General features: G+C 43.5%; 1 protein-coding gene across 2 annotated transcripts in view; it reads right to left on the bottom strand.

Moving 5' to 3' along the window:
- HRAS (HRas proto-oncogene, GTPase) overlaps window positions 1-23,954 on the bottom strand; it is a 78,815-nt gene that overhangs the window by 29,919 nt on the left and 24,942 nt on the right. Inside the window, exon 2 of one of the 2 annotated variants that reach the window (XM_084857291.1) lies at window positions 13,420-13,546. The exons of the other annotated variant lie outside the window; for it this stretch is intronic. The gene's annotated coding sequence lies outside the window, so the exon portion shown is untranslated. The remainder of the gene's footprint in view (window positions 1-13,419; window positions 13,547-23,954) is intronic. 2 annotated transcript variants of the gene reach the window in all.

The raw sequence follows: 23,954 nt of genomic DNA, 5'->3' as shown, positions 1-23,954 counted from the left end.
TTGCCAGCATGGTGCAGCAAAGAGAATGCCAAGTTTGGACAGGATTCAAACCCCAACTCAGTCATGAAACTTCTCCCCACCCCACTCTGCCTAACTTAACCTCACACGGCTGATGTTTAGAAGATGAACGGTATCAACACTTTGTACATGGAAATATGAAACTACTGCTAACGATGTTGGAATGCCTGCTCTGCTCTTCCACATGTCACGATGAAGTTCACTCTCTCTCAGCAGATGAAGGATGATCAATGCCAGAAATTAACTGTCAATGTTGGATGGATTTCTTAGAAGACGTTTTGGAGGGGGGGATTCTTCATTTTTTTTAAAAAAAATCACCATTTGGGGGCCTATTCACAATTTGGGGCCTAGTCACACACTACGTCCTGATTATTTCTTGCACACATTTGTGTAGGTAACATAACCTGAGAAGAAGAGAAGCCATGGATACAGCCAGCAACAATTCCCACAATCAAAGTAACTAGAAAAGTGCTGCTGTAATCACAGGAATTGATGCCAGCTCTATCACCACACATCACATGTAACCCATACAAGTATGTGCCTGGGGAAGATCCTGATTGCTCTTATGTAGAACATACATTCGCATGACACGCAGGGCTAACTGTGGCTTATTTAAGCCACGATGAGCCACAGTGTGTGCCAGGTACCATTTTGAATGTGCAACCCCTAATGAGGTTGTAGCATGTCACCCAAACCCGGCCATCAGGGGTTATGCAAGGGTTAAACCCTTGATTTTTTTTGGTGGCATTATGCTAGGATTGTTTATCCCGCACATAACCCTGGATGGCTGGATTTGGATGACATGCTGCAACCCCATTGGGGGTTGCATATTCAAAAAGGCGCCCAGCATGTACTGCAACTCACTGTAGATTAAATAACCCATGGTGAGCCCAGCGTGTCATGTGAACCAGGTTGTTATCTGAACTGTCCCTGATTTATAAAGGCTTCCCTTTCTCCTGTCCTCTTTGGTACTTTTGAGAGAAACTGTCCAAGGGTAGAACAAAACAATCAACAGCAACTTGTAATCAAGAGACATAATACAGAGGGGCCGGAGAAAAAGAAAGTGGTGGTATTAAAGGCAGATGCAAGCACTTAGCAACAGAACTGAGAAATAGCAGCAGCTGGGTGCCTTTTATTACGTTTTTCCTTTATCTTTTATTTATCATGTTGATACACCATCATATGGCCCCAATGGGACCTCAGGGAAAATTTACATTTCATAACAAAGAATTACAATTAAGAACAGTTACAAATATCAGTGTAAAGTTACAACTTCTAACTAATACTACAGTACCAACAGAGCAGTACAAACACAAAGAACTCCACTGAAAGTAGCAAGCTTTCTACAATCAGGCTGTATCTCTCCTCTGGAAGATAGCTTTGGATCCAAGAGTTGCATTCAACAGTGGCTTTGCCTTTGTAAAAAGCACTTCCACTCGTGCAAGTCAAGGCACCAAATTTTCTCCTACACACTCACACACTACACACTCCTACAACCCTGCTTCTGAGGGTTGGGGGTCCTCTGGAATAGAACAGGATGTGGCATGGAGGGATGCAGTGGGGTGGGGGTATGTGAAAATTGCATACACCAACTTAAGCTAGTTGAAACACTTTCTGCTAAAGGAAAAGTCACCACTGGATACAAGCCTATGTATTTTCTGGGGTGCATTATAACACAACTCTCTCCAGAGAGTTCAACCTTCCAAAGACATAAAATTCTCCTGTCCCTGGATACCATTGGCTATAACAGGGATACTGCAGTGCCCCATCGGTTAGGTTAAGGCTTCAGAAGGGCTGCAGCATTCCTCCTCATGCAGCCTCATATTTGTTTCTACACAAGAGTTAGCAAGACGTCCAAATGAACTAATTCTCATGGGGATACTCCCCAATCTCCCAGACACAACGTTCAAGGGGAAGCTGAGGAGCACACTGCCTGAACTGGAACAAAATAGGCTGGCCAAGGCCATTTACAGTGCCCATGAGTGGAGGGAGGGGAGAGCAAAAGCGCTGCCCAAATTTGCACTGCCATTACCAGCAAGATTTCCCTCTCCTGGCTCTAACTTCTTCCCAATTTTTCTATGGGAAAAAGCAACAAAACTTGATTCAGCAGCACTAGCACAAGGGACTAGGCAGAGATTCCCACAAACAACCCCCCCAAGTATTCAAAATAGAAACCCAGCCCACCATCACCCTCTGGCTTCTCCGACTGCCAGAAGTCAACAAAAAGGTCAAATGCTGATGATTTGAAACCAGGTAGTGGTGGCCAAGTGCCAAGGCTGTTGCCCAGATGGCTCATTTTCATCTCAATGGCTGGAATGGCCCAAATTGCTCACACAGACACACAATGAGGAATAAAGGTCATGCATCCTTGTTAGTCAATGCTCAGCAAAAATAAATAATTACAATAAATAAGTCACTAGTGGACCCCGGCCAAGCAGCATAGGCATCAAGGTCACGCAGACAACCTATCATGTACTTTGATCCTAGATAGCTTTCTGTTAATCTTAGCCCCAGGTTCACTCTCAGTTTAATTTTTCACTAAGTTTTATAACAGAAGAGAGGCTCAGTTGCCTTCCCAGCATCAATGCCTTCCACAGCATTTTGACCACAGTGACTTGCTAGATTAGTTCTGTGGGTTCTGTAGGGGGAAAGCAATATGGTGGTTCTGCTCCTACCTACAGGTCCATTTCCAGACGGTGGCATTGGGGGATTTCTGTTCGTCCCCATGACATTTATGTTATGAAGTCCTGCAGAGTTCCATTCTATCCCCCATGCACTTTAATGTAGTCTATATGAAGCCTCTGGGAGAAGGTTTTGGAGGAAAGTGTCCTCAGTACATTCATAACACTCAGCTCTGTTTCTCTTTGACATCTGGGGGGGAGGATCTTCACAACACCAGAATGAGAAGCATGTTGGAGTATTACCTGGATTCTCATGGAATCGGCTTTGGTCTGTCGGGGGCACACAAAGCAAGATAAGCCGAGTGTAGGACACCTTTGAAATTTGGTTTTCAGGGGTCACATGGTGCTTGAAAGGAACATACTTCTGGGTGGGGTGGGGTGGGGGGAGTAGAACTCAACATCACCAAACTGGCAGGGGCTGCTCATCCAATGAGAGAGGCTTGTTTCCCATCCCTGTCCGGCTCCCCCTGCTAATTCATTGTTATGAATGCAGAGCAACTAATTTTCCCCATGTGTGCAGATTTCCCTGAAGAAGCCAAAATCCCCAGTTCTCCAGTGCAGCATCTGAAGGCTCCCCCTGAGAGCTTCCCCCACCCCAATTTCAACGCATTCCAGCAATCTGCAGCAGAGTAATTGCTCCCACCCCATTTTTCCCCGTGTCCACTTTTGCCTATTGCTTCCAACCCCTGCCCCCCTTTCTCCCTCTCCCAATGAGAAGCTCCCATAAACCGAAAGATCCTTAGAAAGATTGTTACTGTGATAAAGCGGGGAAGGGACTTTATGTTACAGAGAAATGACTTGAAACTGCAGAACTTCAAAGAAGCACAACATCGATTTAAGCTTCACATGGAGAAGCGAAAGAGCATTTTAGAGTGAGTTACTAAAGTTAGCCTTTAACCCTTTCACTGCAGGGGAGGGAGATTTATTTCTTACTTCTGAGTAAACTTGCACAGAAGTGGGCATATGTTAAAGATTAAAAGCAGGCTACCTAAAGTAAATGCGTAATGTGAGGGGTCGCTGCTGTGCTCCTGGGGATTTTTTCAATGGGAAAAACTACTTCCATTGGGGAAACAAGAGGGAATGGGGGATCCTACCCCCTTGACCATGTCAGTGCCAAGTCATAGAGGCACACCTAAGATTTAATGTGCAGGGGGATGGACATGGCACACTGTGGTAAAACCACCAGAGAGCCGCTTTCAGTAAAGAAGTCAAAGTAAAAGGAGTTTCAGAAAATGTGACTTTTCAAAAGAGAAGTGGCTGGTTGGCAGCAGATTGGTGACAATGACATCTGTCATGAAGGAACTCAAAATGCTCTAACTTTGCACTAAATCACTCATGAAGACAGCCTCCAAGTCAGGAGTGGCTGTGCAGGCGCTGGATTGGTGCCTGAATTTGGTAATGGGTGGACCTGTTTACGACAGGCATATTGGGGAAATGGTGAACATCCATCCCGGTAAGATCCTTGCATATCGTCTTAAACAGCAAAAACATCAAAATGTTATTTCAGCTATAAAAGATGACAGTGACACGATATATACTTACATATACTATAGATATAAATTCACTATTTCTGAAGTTTTATACCGATCTGTATAGCACTGGTAGCGAAATATCAGAGCACGATATGGATGCTTTTTCCTCTCACATTAATCTTTCATGCTTAGATTTCTCACAACAGCTTCTTTTGGCGTCTTTGCGTTTGGAGTAAATCATGAAACCAACTACGAATATGAATATTGGGAAATACTAGGTCCAGACGGATTCCCAATTGAGTGGTACAAAAATTTTCCAGCTTTTCTAAAGCTTTATTGCCTTTATAATCACATTTTATAATCAAATACTAGAGAGTATTTGTATATAGGCAGGTTATAAATTGAATGTTTTTTTTAATCAGACTCCCGTTCTTCATCATTAAATGATCATAGAATCACAGAACAGTAGGGTTGGAAGGGACCTATAAGACCACTGAGTCCAACCCACTGCTCAATGCAGGAATCCAAGTCAGAGCATCCCTGACAGATGGCTGTCCAGCCTCATCTTGAATGCCTCCAGTATGGGAGAGCCCACTACCTCCCCAGGCAACTGGTTCCATTGTTGTAGTGCTCTAACAGTCAGGAAGTTTTTCCTGATGTTCAGCCGGAATCTGGCTTCCTGTCACTTGAGCCCATTATTTCATGTCCTGCATTCTGGGACGATGAAGAAGAGATCCTGGCCTTCTTCTCTGTGACAACCTTTCAAGTACTTGAACAGCGCTATCATATCTCCCCTCAGTCTTCTCTTCTCAAGGCTAAACATGCCCAGTTCTTTCAGTCTCTCTTCATAGGGCTTTGTTTCCTGATCATCTTTGTTGCCCTCCTCTGAACCCTCTCCAGTTTGTCTGCATCCTTCTTCAAGTGTGGTGCCCAGAACTGGACACAGTACTCCAGACGGGGCCTAACTAGTGCTGAGTAGAGGGGAACTAGTACTTCCCGGGATTTGGAAGCTATTCCAAATTCCAAATTTGGAAGTACTTCTATTAATGCAGCCCAAAAGAGCATTTGGCTTTTTTGCAGCCACATCACATGGTTGGCTCATATTCAGCTTGTGATCTACAACAGTTCCAAGATCCTTCTCGCTTATAGTGTTGTTGAGCCACGTGTCCCCCATCTTGTAACTGTGCATTTGGTTTCTTTTTCCTAGGTGCAGAACTTGGCATTTATCCCTATTAAATGTCATTCTGTTGTTTTCAGCCCAGTGCTCCAGTCTATCAAGATCACTTGGAATTTTGTTTCTGTCTTCCAAGGTATTAGCTATCCCGCCCAATTTGTGTCACCTACAAAGTTGATCAGCATTCCCTACACCTCCTCCTCCTCCTCCAAGTCATTAATAAAAATGTTGCAAAGCACTGGGCCCAGGACTGAGCCCTGCGGTACCCCACTCATTATATTACTTATATGCTTATATTACTGTGATTCCTAAGCCTGGCAAGGATCATACCTACTCTGCTAACTATCAACCTATATCATTAATTAACTTAGAGATTAAAATATTCCCAGCAATTTTGGCTGATAGACTGCAACAAGTTATTACAACACTGGTTCAACCACACCAGGTAGGATTTATTAAAAACAGACAGGGAGCTAATAATCTTAGATTAGTTGTTGATCTGGTCACCTTAAATTCCGAAAGGACTGACCAGGCAGCTATAATTTCTTTGGATGCAGAAACGGAGTTTGACAAAACTCATTGAATATTTATTTTTACTACATTGGCAAGGACGTCCATTTTGATATTCTATTTATGTTTGGAACCCCTGGCATTATTAGACAGAACAGTAGTATTCTATTATATATCAGTATTCTATTACTAGTAGTATTACTAGTAGTATTACTAGTAGTACTATTAACAGTAGTATTCTATTATCTTGCTATTAGACAGAACAGTAGTATTCGTGGTTTTGTGCACACTGGTTTAGAAGTCAAAATTATTTTTTTAAGCTTATGAGTTTTTGCTGTTTATTTCAAAACTCCAGTCATCTGTTCCAGCTTTGGTGAAACTAATTAATACTCTGGGTGATTTGTCCAGGTATTCAGTGAAAGTCTGAAATGATGCCGATTGGAGAGAGCAACTTCACTAGAATGTACCTAATTGGCAATTTCGACAGTGCCCAGATTTTATTACTTCTTTGGGAATACTTATCCCTAGAAATATATCTCAAATGATTAAGCTAAATTTAAATAAGTTGATTAATGAGATTTCACAAGATATAGATAGATGGGCATCTTTAAAGTTGAGTTTGTACTTAATGTAATGTAGTTAAGATGAATGGGGTTGGACTCAATGGTCTTGTAGGCCCCTTCGAACCCTACTATTCTATGATTCTATGAATACGATGCCTCAAATTGTTTATGTTGTATGTCCCATACCTGGCAAATATTTGCTTCGTTTTGCAAATGGGGGGGGGGGTCCTTTCCACTAAAAATATATTTGAAAAGGATACAACTCCCAATCAAAGAAGGTGGGGTTTCCGGATCTTGCTATATATCATCAGGCTTATTTGTTTGCCTGTACTAAATTTTGGTCTTTTCCACTTCAATTTGATTTTCCACCTTGGTCAGTTGAATACTGTCAGTTTTGGAATCTTCCTGTCTGGAGCCTCTCTCCAAATGGATGGCATTAGGTTCTCGGCACATTAGAGCGGACAGAGTTCTTCCAGCAATCTCAGCAGTCAGAGGTGTGTAGCATATAATGTCACGCCAGTTACAGTTCGATCCATTTTCCCATGCTAAATTAAATCTATGGCGAAATCCAGATTTACAAATTGGAAAGAAAACGTTTTTGTGGTGGACCTAGATGCATAAGATGATTTTTATCTTGGATCAACTATTGCGTGTTGATGAGTTTTTGTCATTCCTGGCTTTGTGGGATAAATTTGATTTGCCCGCTACAACTGAATGGCAATATTTGCAATTGCAACATTTGTTAGAAACTAGATTCAGTCTCGTTGCTTTCATGGCCTCAGAGTCCCCTTTGCTATCGGAAACACTTATTGAAGCTGACCAGATATATTAACCCTCGATTCATGTTTACAAATACTTATTATCAGTTAATAAATATGATACACAGGGTCTTAAGCAGGAATGGAACAGGAAATTGGATTGTCCTATTTTGCCTAATCACTAGATCGCCGCTTCGGCATCTGTATCTGATGTGTCTATGGATCTTCAGTTACATCTTATTAAGCAAAAACTCTCGTTTCAGGTCTATTGGATACCACAGCTTCTCTTTAATAAAGATTTGTCTAACTCGGCTAACTGTTAGAGGTGCAATACAGCTAATGCTTCTTTTAACCACATGTTTTGGAAATATCCAATAGTTGCCTCTTTTGGGGAGGAAGTTATCACATGGATAAACTTTGTATTGGAAAACACTTTAAAATATACCGATGTACATGTTCTTTTAAATTATTTACCTGCTTCCTGGAAGTTAACACATGGTCAGCGTAAATGTATTTTTCACACCCTTTTGATTGCTAGAAGACTGATTCTACAACACTGGAAAGATAGATGCTCACCTCCTATAATGCAATGGATTGAAGACCTAACATACTAGCAACATATGAAAGGGTGGTATTTAGGTGACAGTCATGAATGGCCCTATAAATGAATATTTGGTCTGCTTTTATTGAAGTTTATGTATAATCTACTTCTTTTTCTTTTTTAGAATGCTGTAATTATTGAAACTGAGATTTTTAAAGCATGTCGTTACACTTTAGATTTTTTTCTCTTTCTTGACAAGAGGGTGGCACTGTGGTTCTTGGGTCCAAGGAAATGATGTTGAAATTATTTTGGACGGGGTTGCACTCACTCTGGAAGAAGAGATTTACAGCTTGGAGTTGCTCCTAGACCCAGCTTTGTCATTAGAAGCTCAGGTGGCCTTAGTGGCATCGAGTACCTTCTACCAGTTTTCGCTGGTCTGCCAACCATGACCATTTCTGGGCAGGCATAACCCAGTGATGGTGAGCTGAGCTCTGGTAACCTCCTAGATGGATTACTATAATGTGTTATATGTGGGGCTGTCCTTGAATGTGGGGCTGTCCTAGTTCAAATTCAGCTAACTTAATTTTAAATGGTACTGCCAGATTCGTTCACAGCACTCCGATCTTAAAAGAACTGCACTTGTGGCCTTTTCGCTACTGGGTCCAATGTAAGGGGCTGGTACTTACCTTTAAAGAACGAAATTACTTGGGACCCAAATACTTGAAAGAGCGCAACTTCCCGTACCTGCTTGTGTTCTTAGGGTGCAACCCTATGCATGTTTTGACAGAAAAAAGTCCTACAATTCCCAGCATGTCCCAGAGGGCATGTCAGTAGGGCTTTGCATCAGAGTCTCTTTTCAATAATATCTGAACTGATTCTTGTAATAATACTTAGTGATAATACTCAAAGCATCCCAAGTCATTTTTTTGTATCAATACACCACAAGTATTTGACCTGAAATATCTGAGGAGGAAAATTAAACACACTTAATGTGAATGAAATGTTATATTATGTAGAATTTTTTACTGGAATACTTGAAACATTTAAAGACAACAGTATATTCTTCCCTTACATTATTTATATTTAAGAAGAAAAAGGTGCTGAAAACAGTTGACACACTAATTTTAGTAACCCAAAGAACTGTGCACGATATGTTAACAACCACTCATCTATTTCAACGAAGTTCAACTCTCTTCCACTACAGTTGTTGGGGCACCTTCAGTTTTGCTGTCACTACTTATTAGTTCTACTTCACACTGAGACATATGTTTCAATGACACAAACACACATATTGCCAAGGATACTCACCTGAAAACATCTGTTACAACTTTGAAACTGTCAAGCTTATCTAATATTGTATTTGCAATTGGCATCCATTCATTGTTACTAATGAACTTATGAAATGGAAATGTTCCCATGGAAAAATAAAGCATTGGAAAAATTTTCCACCCCACATTACTGGTTAGTGTGTACTTAGCACTTCAGAGTGTTCCAAGCAAGCACTTATCATACATTAGCTTCATAAACCTTACAACAGCCGTGTGAGGTAGGCTAATATTATACAGCAGATGCTTAAGTGAATAATGATCTGCCAAAGGCAGCCTAGTTAGATCATGGCTGTGTTGAGAGAGCAGATCCATGGATCTCTTGGGCCAGAGCTCACATCCTTAGCCACCACACCAGCTCTGAAGAACCCAAGTTCTACTGTGTGATGTTCGTAAGTGCTCATTTTGATTTTAGAGATGTCTCTCTAAGTATAAAACCATAACAATATTTAATGGTGGGTTAGATCCAGGATCTGCCTTCCATAGATGGAAGGTCTCTGCAAGGTGCCCCTGCACAAATTTGGAGAACCCCCCCTCTCACTCACACGCCCCACACCAGAGCTCACCCAATTCAGCAGGGTCCCCCTACCCTCTGTGTAGCGTTTTCAGAGGGCTGGAGGGGCTGCCATGGAGAGGAGCAGCGGGTTCCAACAGCCCAGTCAAACATGGTGAAATCTGGATCCAGCCCGTAAAAACTATAGCCAGTAAGAAAGCTAAGAACAATACAGCAATAAAACCATACCTCAGGGCAGGGAAGAGATGAACTCTACCATCCAGAGGAAGGACAATAAAGAGGGGGATAGACGGGTCTTTCTTGCCAAAGTCCCAGTGTATGTGAACTAACATTACAGAATGACATTTAAAAAACCATATTCTAAAAAGCAAAAGTGGTATAGAAATTCTCTGAAAAAATCAATCAATATTATTTTTATAAATGTGCAACAAACCTTTGAGTTCTCCAGATCTTTTCATCAGGCAAGATGTTACAAAATGTAGGTTTGTGGGGGAGTGGGAAAAGAAATAGGGGGAAAAATTGACTTGAGGGATACATGTACACGAGACATGTACACATCTGCATGTACAGCCTCCCAAGCTGAAGTGGGGAAGGAGGGGTCTACACACATTCATTTTAGGTACTGGAGGTCATGTGATGGTTACAATGTCGTCTCTAGGGCCGCTGGGAACAAGACAGGGAAAAATGTTGGATCCACCATTTTGGAAATATAAAATTCAGCTGTTCAGAATTTGTTTTACAAATGAAAATGTGTCCCATCCTCCCATCACAGCTCTGCTAATGCCCCCTACCCTGAGCCAAGAACCCCCTTTTCCTACACTAGCTTGCCTCATGCTATGTGTATAAAAAGAATAGTGGGAAAATGCAGAGCTATGGAACAGATTAAAAGTACAACACGATCATGAGGATTTGTATTAAAACATCCAAGTGGTATTTTTATTACACACGCATGCATGCACATTTTATTCCCATTACAAAGAACATCTACATTTTTTATCACATGCAGCCTGTTGTTCTTTGCTACCTTAAGGCCAGATCATGTGTCTAGTTTTGAGTTGAAAAAACACATCACAAGGTGACTATTCTCTTAAATTTTCAAGTGATAAAGTGGTTGTGTCCCCTTCCACAAAGAACATCCACCTACCCATGATGTGGTAAAGTCCCACATTGCAACATTTTACAGATCACTAATTTTCCAATATTTTCAGGATGTGACAACATGTAATTGTATCACATGGGAGTCTGTCACAAAACCCTGGTGCATATGTGTAATGTTTCAAATCACTCTAACCATGATTAGGGGATAGAAAACACGCCATGAGCTCTGTCCTGTGTAAGTTTCCCACTTGATTCATGGTTTTAGTCATAATTAGCTAACAGACCCAGCTTCACATGGGTTGGAATAGCCCTTAGTTTGATACAGTAAAGCCTTCAAGCAAAGTTATGCAGCTGTTGGAGTGAAACACATTTGGCCCACCCTGGCTGAGGGAAGCCATGCCTACTGGCACCCCTAGGCACAGCCCCTAACATAGTGAACCCTGATAGCCCCAAGGGAGGGGTCTGTCCACTCCGTTTTCCTGAAGGAGGGCTGCCCCACAGAAGGGGGCAGCTACATAATGCTTTCCCTGGGACTATTCCCCCAGCTTCAAACTGTATCAACTGCAATGCTATGTGCTGGTTAGGGAGATCTGCCACCTAGTGACTGAAGCCAGTACTGCAGGCTTCAAACACACAAAATTAAATTATTAATGCATTTTTAAATCCAAATAACCTCAAGGTGCACACCCCTAGGGTCCTCTTAATATCCACACCAATTTTCAGGTGATTAGGTCTCATGATCTTGGCACTATAGTGCTAAGGACAGACACACATCCTCTTTTATTATTATAGATGAAGCATGACATCTGTACTAACACTAACTATACTTTGCAAATTCACTTCAAACTTTGATTTCAAACTCTGATTACAAAGACAATTTAACATTAGTAACCCATGGCTGGTGCTGAAGCAAATGTAATACTGCACTTTGGTTAAAGTAAAATACGGAAGACAAGGGGGAATGGGGTGGGAGGAGAGAAAGGAGGGAATGCATCCATCCATCAAATGCCCTCTGATCTCCTAACCATGTTTAAGAGATTGGGAATGTTACATTTCCAATGGGTATTCATCATACATACATTGAGAGGTAATCACCTCTTGGCAGGCCATTCCCCCCATAAATGGCTATACATATGATACATACCAACATGCATCAGACTCTGTCCTAAGCCAGCCATTAATGGCATAAATTAATTAATGTCGGGAAGAAAATCTGCTATGATCTAGTTCCTCAGTAATTATTTTTCATTCAGAAATACAAATTCATCCACAGTAAGCACTGGTCAACATCAGATACCACTGGCGATTACTGTGTACTTACACTTCCATAATTAACTCATGGTGCTGAAAAAACAGTTGCATTAATGCCTTAAAGAAAGTTGGTGGCAGATCCAAAAAGATTTCAGGAACCTGAATCCTTCAGAGCAATATATTGACATTCATCTATGCTGTACACACAGAGGTCTCTCCATGAAAAGGATCCACATACACAGAGTGAGTAGGAAAGCAGTTTCAGACTCATTAGAATTGACAGCTTCCCTCTAATACCAGTGCTTCCCTGGGTGATGAAGGAAGAAAATCAAGGCGCAAGGACAAAAGGCTCATTTCAAGATCAGGGCTCTCCAATTACTCCAATCAAATCATCACCTTGTCACAAAAGGAACAGAGGTGAACACTACAAGCAAGCAGCCATGGCCATCACAACACACTCAAGGAAGGAGCAGCATGGAAAACATGTGGAGGAAAGACAAGAACCAAAAACAACTAATTTGCATGTTAATAAAACAATCAGAAGCTATAAGCAACTGTGTGCGCTCAAGCAAATGTACAATATTCATATGACTAGGAAAACACCAACACTATTTTAAGCAGGAAATATTATCTGCATTTCTAATAATAAATTAGCACTCATTATAGTAACAAGCTGGAGTCTACCATGTGATGATCTAACACACAAGTCACATTTCAGACTTATGGAATAAACTCCTGAAAAGTTTATTTTCAGTTACAAAATATTTATATCCAATGCCAGGGATCTACAAGTTTTGGCTTGCCTTAGCGGCTCGTTATTATTTGTGTGCTTACCACAAACCCCACTTCTGTCCCAAATCCTGTGGTGCATGTAGAGTAGCCTTCCCTAACCAGGTGTCCTCCTAATATGCTGCACTGCAACTCCCATCATTCCCTAAACCAGAGGGCACCAAGTTGGGGAAGGCTGATGTAGAATATTGTGGAAAGGGGAGAAGTCAGGTTTCATTTCACACCATACTCTGGAAATAACCAGAAGCCATGAAAACGGTTTGCTCCACTTCTGAATATCATCCTTGTTGTTGTTGTTGTTGTCCAGTCGTTCAGTCGTAGCTTGGTGCAAAAAGAGACTGAATCCAACCCTCCTTTGAATTCTCTTCTTGGGGGTACCTGTTTCTCCCATCTGGTATGGTGGGAGATCCCTCTTCCTCCAAGGTCTCTGTGATGCACACAGAACTTCAAGGAGAGTTCTTCGCTGGGCCCCTAGGCAGAGATGACCTTCAGAAGGTGTTATGATTGCTGTTGATGAGCCACTGCCCATGTAATTAATTTGTGTGAGGGGAGAGGCATTACCCTTACTGCACAGGGGCAATCCCCATTGCAATTCTCCTGGTCAACCACTGGAGAGAAGAAACAAAAAGCTCCGAAGTGTTAACAAATAAAACAAACTTTTAAAGGGGAGGGGAAATAGAAAGAGCTGTTCCCCATCACTACTCGTATCACATGCACAGACACACCTCTGATAACACTTATGCACCCGCATTCCACGCACCAATCGCTGTTTTCTTCAGGTACAAAATACTTTCCCAGCACTTGAGCCACAGAGAGGTCTCTCCTCAGCAGAAGCTCATCCTTGAGGCAAGACTGTGTGCAGATGAAAAACAAAAGGCACATTTATTACGCGGTGGACCAACTGTGTCAAAAGGCCCCAAGACACAGCCTCCACTGCTTTGCCCCTTCTAAGAATCATCCTGTTATCACGCAGCAGACTGCGGAAATAAGAAAACATGCTTTAAACAGACGCACATTTAGAGCACAACCCAGCGAGAGTTAAGCAGAGTTAAGTGCATGTCCAAGTCTCCCATTGAAATAATGAGGCTTTTCACTGCCTTAACATAGGCTGAATCACGTCGTTCATTTAATCAGATTTGCTTTCAACTCTTCCTCCAAGAAATTCAGGGCTAAATATGTGGGGACATTCAATTTTATCCTCAAAACCCTGTAAGGTAGGTAAGTCTGAGAGAAAGCAGCCTGCCAAAGGTCAAGCTTGTGAACTTCATGTCTTAGCGGGAATTTGAACCCAGGTCTCCTCAACCATAAAGTTCAACATTATCTGTTCTGCCACAATGCTTCACATCATGTCCTGAAGCTAAGAGCATCTCTACACCAGCCTAAAATCCTGCAATTAAAACAGGGCTTTCTGCTTCTGTTTTAAATGCAGGATCACAACAGACTCCCTTGACACACACTTCCTCCCCCCCCCGCCTTTCCCCATCCTTTCCCCCCTTATCTGAATCTTCCAGAAGTTCCATTATACAGCTGCTAAGTGGTCTAGTTCCTCTTATTGAGGTTTTTCCTCTTTTCATGGAGGGAACTTAAGCAGTGCTCAAGCACAGTAATTAGATTGCTCACTATCTCCGATCTATTTAAAAATGGAATAAAGGTCATTTAGTGTGGGAGACGGCCTGGAGGTTGATGACATCATCTAAAGGACCCACAAACTTCGGTGAGTAACCAATCACAATAGCAGGATAAAAGTTCCATGTGAAGAAGCCCTAAGAAATTCCTCAGCGATGTTTTAATGCAAAATGCTAAGCAGCCAGCTGCTGAGGTCGTTGATGTATGAAGATTCACACAATCGCTCTAACAGGTATCAATAAATTTGTTTTCAGATAACAATTTAATCCAGCCAGCCATTCTCCTCACCTGAATAAGACCTAGCTTCAGGCACAGAGAATGCTCAGAGCCACTGTCTTCCAGAATTGCACAGAACTACAGTCAGTCACAGGGCATCAAGTAATGTTACCCTGCCCACTGGAAACCGGCTGGAACTTGAGAAATGCTTTAACTCAGCAGTTTTAGCCCCATTCTGTACATACAGCCTGTCTACTTAAACCACAACTTCTTCATGTCAGGGAATAAGCTGTTTTTCCCTTCCCAGTGTGCAAATTATTCAAAAAGTTTTCACAAATGTTTTAAAAAACCATTTCTTGTCATTTTAAACAAATATTCTGAAAAGTATAAGAAATTGTTGCACAGAATTACTTTTCATTTTGCAAGAGTCAATCGAGTGTTATTTTTTTCCCTGTGGAAAAAAATACATGAGAGAGAGAGACAGACAGAGAGAGTGAGAAAGAGAATGGCTTTCTGTCAGGTCTAATCCCTACAGTCACCTACATGGCCCCCAAATCTGCTCTAGAAGGGTTCGTCATGAAGCACCACTGTTCTTACAACTTGAGCACTGCTATTTCTTGAACCCTGGCAGTTCAGATCAGGCTCATCATCTTTTGTGAACTGCCCAGAGAGCTTTGGCTACTGGGTGGTACAGAAATGTAATAATAAATAAATAATGAAATAATATAATAAAATTATTAAAATTAAAATTAATAATCAGCAAGTTAGAGAAATACTGCTCTGCAATGCTTCCTGGGTCCAGAGAATACCAGCTTGTCAGCATCCTGCTGAGGAACTCCCAAACAGCCTTGCACCCCAAATACGGAAGACATGACACACACCTCCTTGTTGCAGCTGGAGAAAATACTCACAAAGTACCAGCCAATGCCCAACTGCACTGAAAAGCCCAAGGATCACGTGACCAGGAAGAGCCTCAAAACGAGCAACCACAAGATGAGGGATCAACCCTACCAGCCATTCATTTTATAGAGTCTCTGCCCTGCCCCTATCTGGCTGCACAATGAAGGCGAGGAGCCATTTTAATAAATATACAAATTCCACCCACATGAAGAAAAAGGTGGGCGGGGTTGTACACACATGTAAAAAAAAAGCAGTATTTTCAGTGGAAGACATTTTGTGAATTTACCACATGGGCTGCATTAATTAGAGGGAGGGGAAAGCAATCACAAAAGAATTAAATGAATTTATAACCCCAATTTCTTGTATACGTGGACTATGTATGCTCACCCTCTGTCTCACACAAACATGTGTGCCCTGTGCTGGTATGATGTTTTTGGAAAGCCCAGGTCAAGAGAACTCTGGATACATTTCTCAGCCACAACTACCTTCTCCTTCTTGCTAACTTGGACAAAAGCCCCAAATCAGCACATAGGAGAGGAAATGTTTTAAGGAGGAGGAGCATGTGTGTCTTTCTGCAGCATTAACAAAGACAAGGGTTAATCAACCTGGCAACCAGGCAAGCCATTTAGTAGAATCTGATATCCTGTATTTAGAGCTCTTTACATTCAAAAGTAGGTTTGAGTCTGTGCAGCAAGGCTGGAGCCACTGTGCTCCCATCTCATATTCAGCTTCCTGACTTCTTGACTGCATTTGTTTACATCCTGACCCATCCTCCCCATATATAGCAGAGCATCCAGAATATCAGCACAGCTATGAGCCAGCACACTTTATCTGAGTGGAAACTGATCAGCACAGCTCGCTCAACGGAATCCCTGTTAGAGATGAACAAGCTCTCTCGCAACCTGGGTGCTGTGGGATATCTTCAAGACAGAAGGAGAGACATCATCTAACGAATGAGAACCTAACACAGCTGCAACTCAGATTTTTCTAGTTAGGAAATAATCCCTGTAAATGTCTTAGCGCTATTTCTTCCTAGAGCAAAAATCTTGTTGATTATTATTATTATTATTATTAACGTTTCTATAATGCACAATAGCCAAAGCTCTCTGGGTGGTTTACAAAGATTAAAAACATTAAAAATACAATATACAGAGATTAAAAACCATTTACATAAAAGCACATGAACGGACAATATACACAAAAGAAACATGTGTCTAAAACAACTTCCAACAAACAATCTCAAACGCAAACAACCATAAACATAAGACATTCCAGGATCGATTAAAACTTATCATATGCTGCCAAATGCCTGGGAGAAGAGAAATGTCTTAACCTGGCACCGAAAAGATAACGAAGCTGGCACCAGGCGGAACTCACTGGGGAGATCAGACCACAATTTGGGGGCCACCACTGAGAAAGCCCTCTCCCTTGTCGCCATCTTCCGAGCTTCGGTGTAGGCAGCCGGAGGAGGGCCTTAGATGTTGAGTGTAATATATAAGTAGGTTCGTGTTGGGAGAGGCGCTCCATCAGGTATTGTGATCCCAAGCCACGTAAAGCTTTATAGGTTAAAACCAGCACCTTGAATTGGGCTCGGAAACATACAGGCAGCCAGTGCAAGCGGGCCAGAGCCAGTCTTATATTAAAATCATGTTCCCTGCAAAGTTATATCAAGCCCTCCTGCTTAGCATCAAAGACGTATTGTATGCTTCCCTATTTTACATGCTTTCTTCCATTGGGGAACATATAATTGGTCAGAGATGGAGCAAGGAAGTTGTGAAACACTGCAGAGGCAATATATTTAATATAAAGCAGCGGGCAGGAGTACGGGCACTCAGGCTCAAGGAAATAGGAACATAGGAAACAGCCTTACACTGACTGAGTCAGACCGTTGGTCCATCTAGCCCAGTACTGTTGACACTGATTGGCTCTCCACGGTTTCAAGCAGGAATTTTTCCTTCCCTAATTGGAGATGCCAGGGATCAAACCTGGAACCTTCTCCATGCGAAGCATGTGCTCTACAACTGAGCTACCTGTCCCCTACCACAGAAAGGAGGGATGGAGTATTGTGCTGAGTGCAAGCATGCTATTCCTAGACCACCATGAGTTAAGCAATGCAGCAAACAGTATGAAAGAAAACCCTTCAGATAAGCCATCTACTAGCTCATTTAGTGGACAACACTTCTTGGTTGCCAACATGAACCTCCTGCATGATTTTGCCCAAGCACCAAGGTCTTCCTTGGAGGTCCTACCCCAGGCCTCAGCCACCCTACCCACCCCCTGCCTCCAGCAGGTGGTGACCGGTGGAAAGGACCTTTTTGGTTGTGGTACCCCAACTCTAGAACGTTCTTCCTGGAGAGACTCATCTCAGATGAACACCGTTCTACTTGCTCAGACATTTTGGATTCTCTGACCTATTACTTTTAAACCTCCATTTGAAGCCTAAAAATACTCAGCTACTTTTGTTTTACTTGTTTTGCTTGGTTTACTACTTTATTTGCTTACTGCTGCTTAAAACCCCTTTTGTAAGGAGCTCTGGGAGTCCCCCCAAGATTGTAGAGTGGGATACTAAATATTGTAATTTAAATAAGATAGAGTTCACTGGAAGCCTTCAAGCTGAAACCAGAGAGCTATCATGTCTTGGGATGCTCTGTCTCTGGATTTCCTGCATCGAGCAGGGGCTTGGACTAGATGCTCTTCAAGGCTCCCTCCAACTCTATTAAAATAAATCACTCCAGCCCACGAACATAGCCCACCCTCTGCAAAGAGTCATTCAATCACTGATTCTACTCTCCACAAGCCCAGGCGGCACCACACTCCCTCTCCATCTTGTTCCCGATACCTGCCCATTCTTACTCCTCCCTTTCTCCGCCTGAAATTGCATGGAGGGATGAAGCAATCATATGTCTGATCTACAGCTTGGACAATTGATATGTCATTCTCTACAACACAAACATTCTGGCCTCATGCCCAAATTCAGTTGTTGCCCAAGCAGCCGTGGCGCCACCTCTACATCCATACTGTTTTAATAATGCATGAAATTGTACTTCGCACAAGAGGGGCCCAGTCTACGGAAACACGTACTGCTAAACCTGAATGGGTGTAGCTCAGCAGCAGGGCGCGTGCATTCCATGGAGGAAGTCCCAGGTTCCAACCCTGAGCCCTCAATCCTCCCGAGGAAAAAACCCTGCCTGAGACCCTAGAGCGCCACCACCGGTCAAGTAGATGATACTGGGCTAGGCAGACCATGGTCGGACTGTCCTGGGAACCTTCCACAAGCCCCAAATTCTCCCCCCACCCATTTCATGCATTTTCCAAGTGGCATAGGATGTAGCCGCAGGGAAGCAGTGTCCAAACTGCTCATATAAGAATTGGGCCTGAGATGACATGATCTGAGATGACAAACCATAGAATCATCTTCTCAGGATTTTCTCAGCAACAAGGTTAGGAAGTTAGGGAGGAGTGGATGTTTCATTGTTGTGGTTTTATACATAAAGTCAGAGGTTCTTTGGAAACAACTACAAATGTTTTAGAACAGGTCAAATTTTATTTATTTATTTACATTTCTTAATCGCCCATCTGGCCAGTCACCCAGCCACTCTGGGCGATGTACAACAGTACAATTTAAAACAATAAAACGACACATTAAAACATCGTCTAAAAGTACCCTACCCCACCCCAAATACCTGTCTGAACAGCCAAGTTTTCAATGCATGGCAGAAGCTCATTAAAGAGGGAGCATGGCGGAGTTCCCTAGGGAGGGAGTTCCACAGTGTGGAGGCCACCACAGAGAAGGTTCTCTCCCTCGTCCTCACCAGCCTAGCTGTCCTGGCTGATGGGACAGAGAGAAGGCCATCCGAGGCAGATCTTGTTGAGTGGCCTGATTGGTATTGCTGGAAGCACTCCTTCAACTGGGCTGGAACCATATAGGGCTTTAAAGGCCAAAATCAACAGCTTGAATTTGGCCTGGAAAACAACTGGTAGCCAGTGCAACTCCTTCATCACCAGAGTGATGTGATCACGCTAGCAGCTGCCTTTAATCAGGCGAGCCGCTGTGTTCTGTACCAGCTGCAGCTTCCAAACTGACTTCAAAGGCAACCCCATGTAGAGCGCATTACAGTAGTCTAGACGAGAGGAGACCAGGGCATGTACTACCGATGGGAGCGGATGGTTGGGAAGACAGCAGCACAGCCGCTGTATCAGATGGAGTTGGTACAGCACTGTCCGGCTCACAGCTGACACCTGAGCCTCCATGGACAGCTGGGAGTCTAAAATGACCCCCAGGCTGCGGACCTGGTCTTTCAAGGGTAGCCGTACCCCATTCAACACCAGGTCAACATCCCCCAACCTCCTCTTGGTCTCCCACCAAAAGTACCTCGGTCATGTCAGGGTTCAGCTTCAGCTTATTCCTCCCCATCCAGCCACTCACCAACTCCAGACATTTGGACAGGGATTCTACGGCCAACCCTGGTGAATATCTGAACAAGAGGTAGAGCTGCGTGTCATCCATATACTGATGACACCGCACCCCAAAACTCCTGATGATAGCCCCCAGCAGATATAATATTTAATATTCACATAGATATTAAATAGCATCGGGGAGAGGATGGAACCCTGTGGCACCCCACAAGTGAGCGGCCACGGGTCCAAAACCTTCTCTCCCACTGTTACCCTCTGCTACCTGCCGGAGAGGAAGGACCGGAAACACCATAATACGATGTCTCCAATGCCCAACCTCTCCAGGCGGTCCAGGAGGATACCGTGGTCAGTGGTATCAAAACCCACTGAGAGGTCAAGGAGAACAAAGAAGGCATTCGCCCCTATCCAAAGCCCTCCTCATATCGGTGACCAAGGTTGTTTCTGTCCCATGCCCAGGCCTGAGCCCGATTGAAATAGATCTAGATTATCGGCTTCTTCCAAGTGTGCCTTCAACTGCATCGCCACCACCCACTCAATTATCTTGCCCAAAAATGGCAGATTCAAGACTGGGTGAAAGTTGTTCAAAACTTGGGGATCCAAGGAGGGCTTCTTTAAGAGCAGTCTTATCACTGCCTCCTTGAGGGCTGATGGCATCACTCCCTCCTCAAGAGAAGCGTTCACCACCGCCCTGATCCCCTCACCCAATCTCTCTCTGCAGCTCATAATGAGCCAAGATGGGCAGGGATCAAGTAAGCAGGTGGTCGGCTTTACAGATGAAAGCACCTTGTCCACTTCATCAGAAGGAAGCTGGAACCAATCCCACAAAACCAGTTTGCCACAGGCCACCTTTCACTTGCTAACTGTATCCACAGCGCACGGAATAACACTCTTGATCTGATCAGTTTTATCTGCAAAGTGCCTTGCCAAGGCCTCACAGGAGGCCTTAGAATGCTCCAGTGGTTCCGGAGCAACTTGACCAACCAGGCTTCGGACCACTTGGAACAGCCTCCTGGGACAGCACTCTGAGGACGCGATAGAGGCAGCACAATATTCCTTTTTTGCTGCTTTCATCGCCACATGATAGGCTGAAGATACAGCTCTAGCCCATGTCCAATCATCTTCAGAGCGAGACTTCCGCCACGGGTGCTCTAGCCGTCTTACCTCCTGTTTCAGAGCTTGTAACCATGGATTAAACCATGGTGCAGTCTGAACCCTATTCAGGGGGAGAGGGCATTTCGGAGCCACCTGATCTAATGCCCCAGTGATTGGAGCATTCCAGCCACTCACCAGGGTCTCGATCGAGTGGCCGTTTGCATGCTCCAGAGAATCCCCAAGCGCATCCACATTCAAATCCTTAAGATGCCTTGAGCGGACCATTTTAATGGGTCCTCCACCCCTGCGGAGGGGTTGTGGAACTGAGAAGTCCAACGTCACCAGATAGTGATCTCACCATGACAAGGGGGGAGGGTGGATATACCCCCGACTTCCAGATCACTCCCCGTTTTTCCAGAAACAAACACAAGGTCTACTGCATGATCAGCTACATGGGTGGGCCCAGTTAGAATAGGGTACAGCTCCCAGGAAGCCATGGTCTCCATGAAGTCCTGAGGTGCCCCTATGAGGACAGCATCTGAATGTACACTGAAGTCCCCCAAGATCAATATGTTAGGGGACTGCACACGCACATCAGAGACCATCTCAAGCACCTTGCCAGGGAGTCAGTCGTGCAGCGGAGTGGGCGGTACATGAGCAGAATCCCCACACTGCCCTTCAGGCCCAACCTCCAGTACATGCACTCAGCAACCTTGGTCTCTCAGGAAGGGGGTCTGGTGAAGACCAAGGACTCCAGGTAGATAACAGCCACTGTCCCTCCCTGAACCCCAGCCCTCGGCTGCTGTGCGTATGAAAATCCGGCTGGGCACATGACCGCAAGAGTTGGAGCAGCGGCCTCAGCCAGCCAGGTCTCCATAATATGATTTTTGCGCAGCTGATGCAAGACTGCATTTACTGTGATACACACACAAAGCACATTTGATTAATGGGATTTTAGGAATGCTTGTTTTCCTTAGGTTGCGTCCAGAATTATGCAGAGCAGAAATGAGCTAACTGGATGTTCCTGCAGGCAGATAAGGAAGAGACAATCTTCGCCATTTTCCCTTCTCTCTGCCCCCTGCAAATCTCCAGAATAGTATGGGAGGTGGCACTGAGAGCTACAGGGGGAAGGGGAAATGGGCAGAGTACTTCACCACCACCCACTCCTGCAGAGGCAGGAGCCCCTGCTGGATCCGAGTCATTACTAGGCACAGAATAATCCTTCTGCTTGCAGATCAGCAGGTCTTGATCCAAATACACGTTTTTATGGTGAACACCTTAAAACTTAACATGGGCACATATAACAACACGTAGGCTTCCAACCACATACATGATAAAAAGGGTACATGTGTCACAGGGTTGTTGTGAGAACAAAGTAAGTGATGGAAGAACTATGTATGCCACCCTAAGCATACTGGCAGGACAGGACAGACATGTAATAAGATGAGACTGGATTAGTTGCAGGTCTTGCTTGCATGTATTCATGATGAAAAATACATTTGCCGACACTTAATGCATGAAGGGGCCCCAAAGACTGGAAATGAATCCATTCGGGCAAAGGAATCCCATCACTCATTCTCATCTTTCTTCTATTATGTTATAAGTAGCTGACTAGTGTTGTCTAAATTCCTGATAGCCAAGACGCACTTTTTTTCTGAATTATAATGAACACATCCTTCATTCTTTCTGCCCAAAAGCAGAGTACACAAAAGTAACAATTATCTGCCCACAGCGGAGCCCACATCATCCCTCTATATAAGTCACTTTTCAGAACAGTGTCTCTGCATGAGTCACAATGGGCAGCCTCCTCTGCACTGGAAGCAATTCAATCATCCAACTGCACTCACAGCAGAGATGTAACAAGTTCTTCAGGCCCTTGACAGAGGCTGGCCGGCCACATCTCCTTCCAAAGCAGCGTATCATGCAGAGATGCAGCAGGCAGTCTCCTCTGAAGATGGGTTACTTTAGAATCATATCATACAACAAGCAGTTCTCTTACACTACGAAATTTTGAAGTTACTGAAATACATGCTTTCCAGCTCTCTCTGGCATCTGCAATTCACACAGGAAGTCATGGACCACCACCACCCTCAGTTACTATGGACGATTCAAGCTCTTTACTAACAGCTGCTCTTCTGTTCAATCTTGCATGGTCCGTGAGAAACACCACTCTCTGAACTGCTTCAGCAAAAACATTAAGACAAACCTTTTTATGTAGTTGTCCGACCTCCCTAGTGTTTCATGGGGCATGCTGATTTGCTGTTCGAAGCCCCAATTATCCTGATAAGGGGAAATAATGGTGGAACTGGAATTTTAAAGTTGCAACAGCTAGTTCAAAACTTTGCAGTAGAGATCTGTGCCTCTAGGAATTGTTAATATACACTGTAAAGTAAAACTTAGGATGTGGATAGATAATCCTTAAAGCTTTCACATGATATACTGTTACATCATAACATAATTAAAACCTGGGCAGCATACATTCCATGAAGGGATTTAAAACTGATCTCTTATGAGAAAGGGCGCGTGCATGCATGCACTAACATGCAACAGCGTTCCAGGCAAGCAAAAGGACAAAGTGTGCCTCAGGGCAAGTTTAACGTGCATGCTGCCATGAGTAAAGACAGTTTCCTCCTTGTTTGCTTATATTCTTTGTTCACAAAGCTACTGCAACACAAAGTAAGATAATTATGCTCTATTATTATTATATTGTTGCCATATTATTTAGAACTCTAGAACACAGCATTTTCCCCCATGGATTAGAAACCTATGTTTACGTCCTCTCATTCCATCCCCACATTTGTTGAAAAGCTGTCCTACATTCTAATGCTGGAAGTCCTGAAGTTTACAAACCAGAGAGTATTAACATTTTTACAATTTGGCAGTCTGATTAGAAAAACACAATGTTTCTAGAGGAGCAGGATTGCTGGAATTTCATCTGCCAATCTCCATCTCAAGCATGGTTCATAGAATCATAGAATAATAGGGTTGGAAGGGGCCTATAAGGCCATCG

Source organism: Heloderma suspectum, chromosome 1 (genome assembly GCF_057233095.1).
Source record: "Heloderma suspectum isolate Gila_16-S chromosome 1, 16-S_ref, whole genome shotgun sequence".
Classification (NCBI taxonomy): domain Eukaryota; kingdom Metazoa; phylum Chordata; class Lepidosauria; order Squamata; family Helodermatidae; genus Heloderma; species Heloderma suspectum.
Note: the sequence above shows the minus strand (reverse complement) of the source record. Positions and strands in the feature narration are given on the sequence as shown.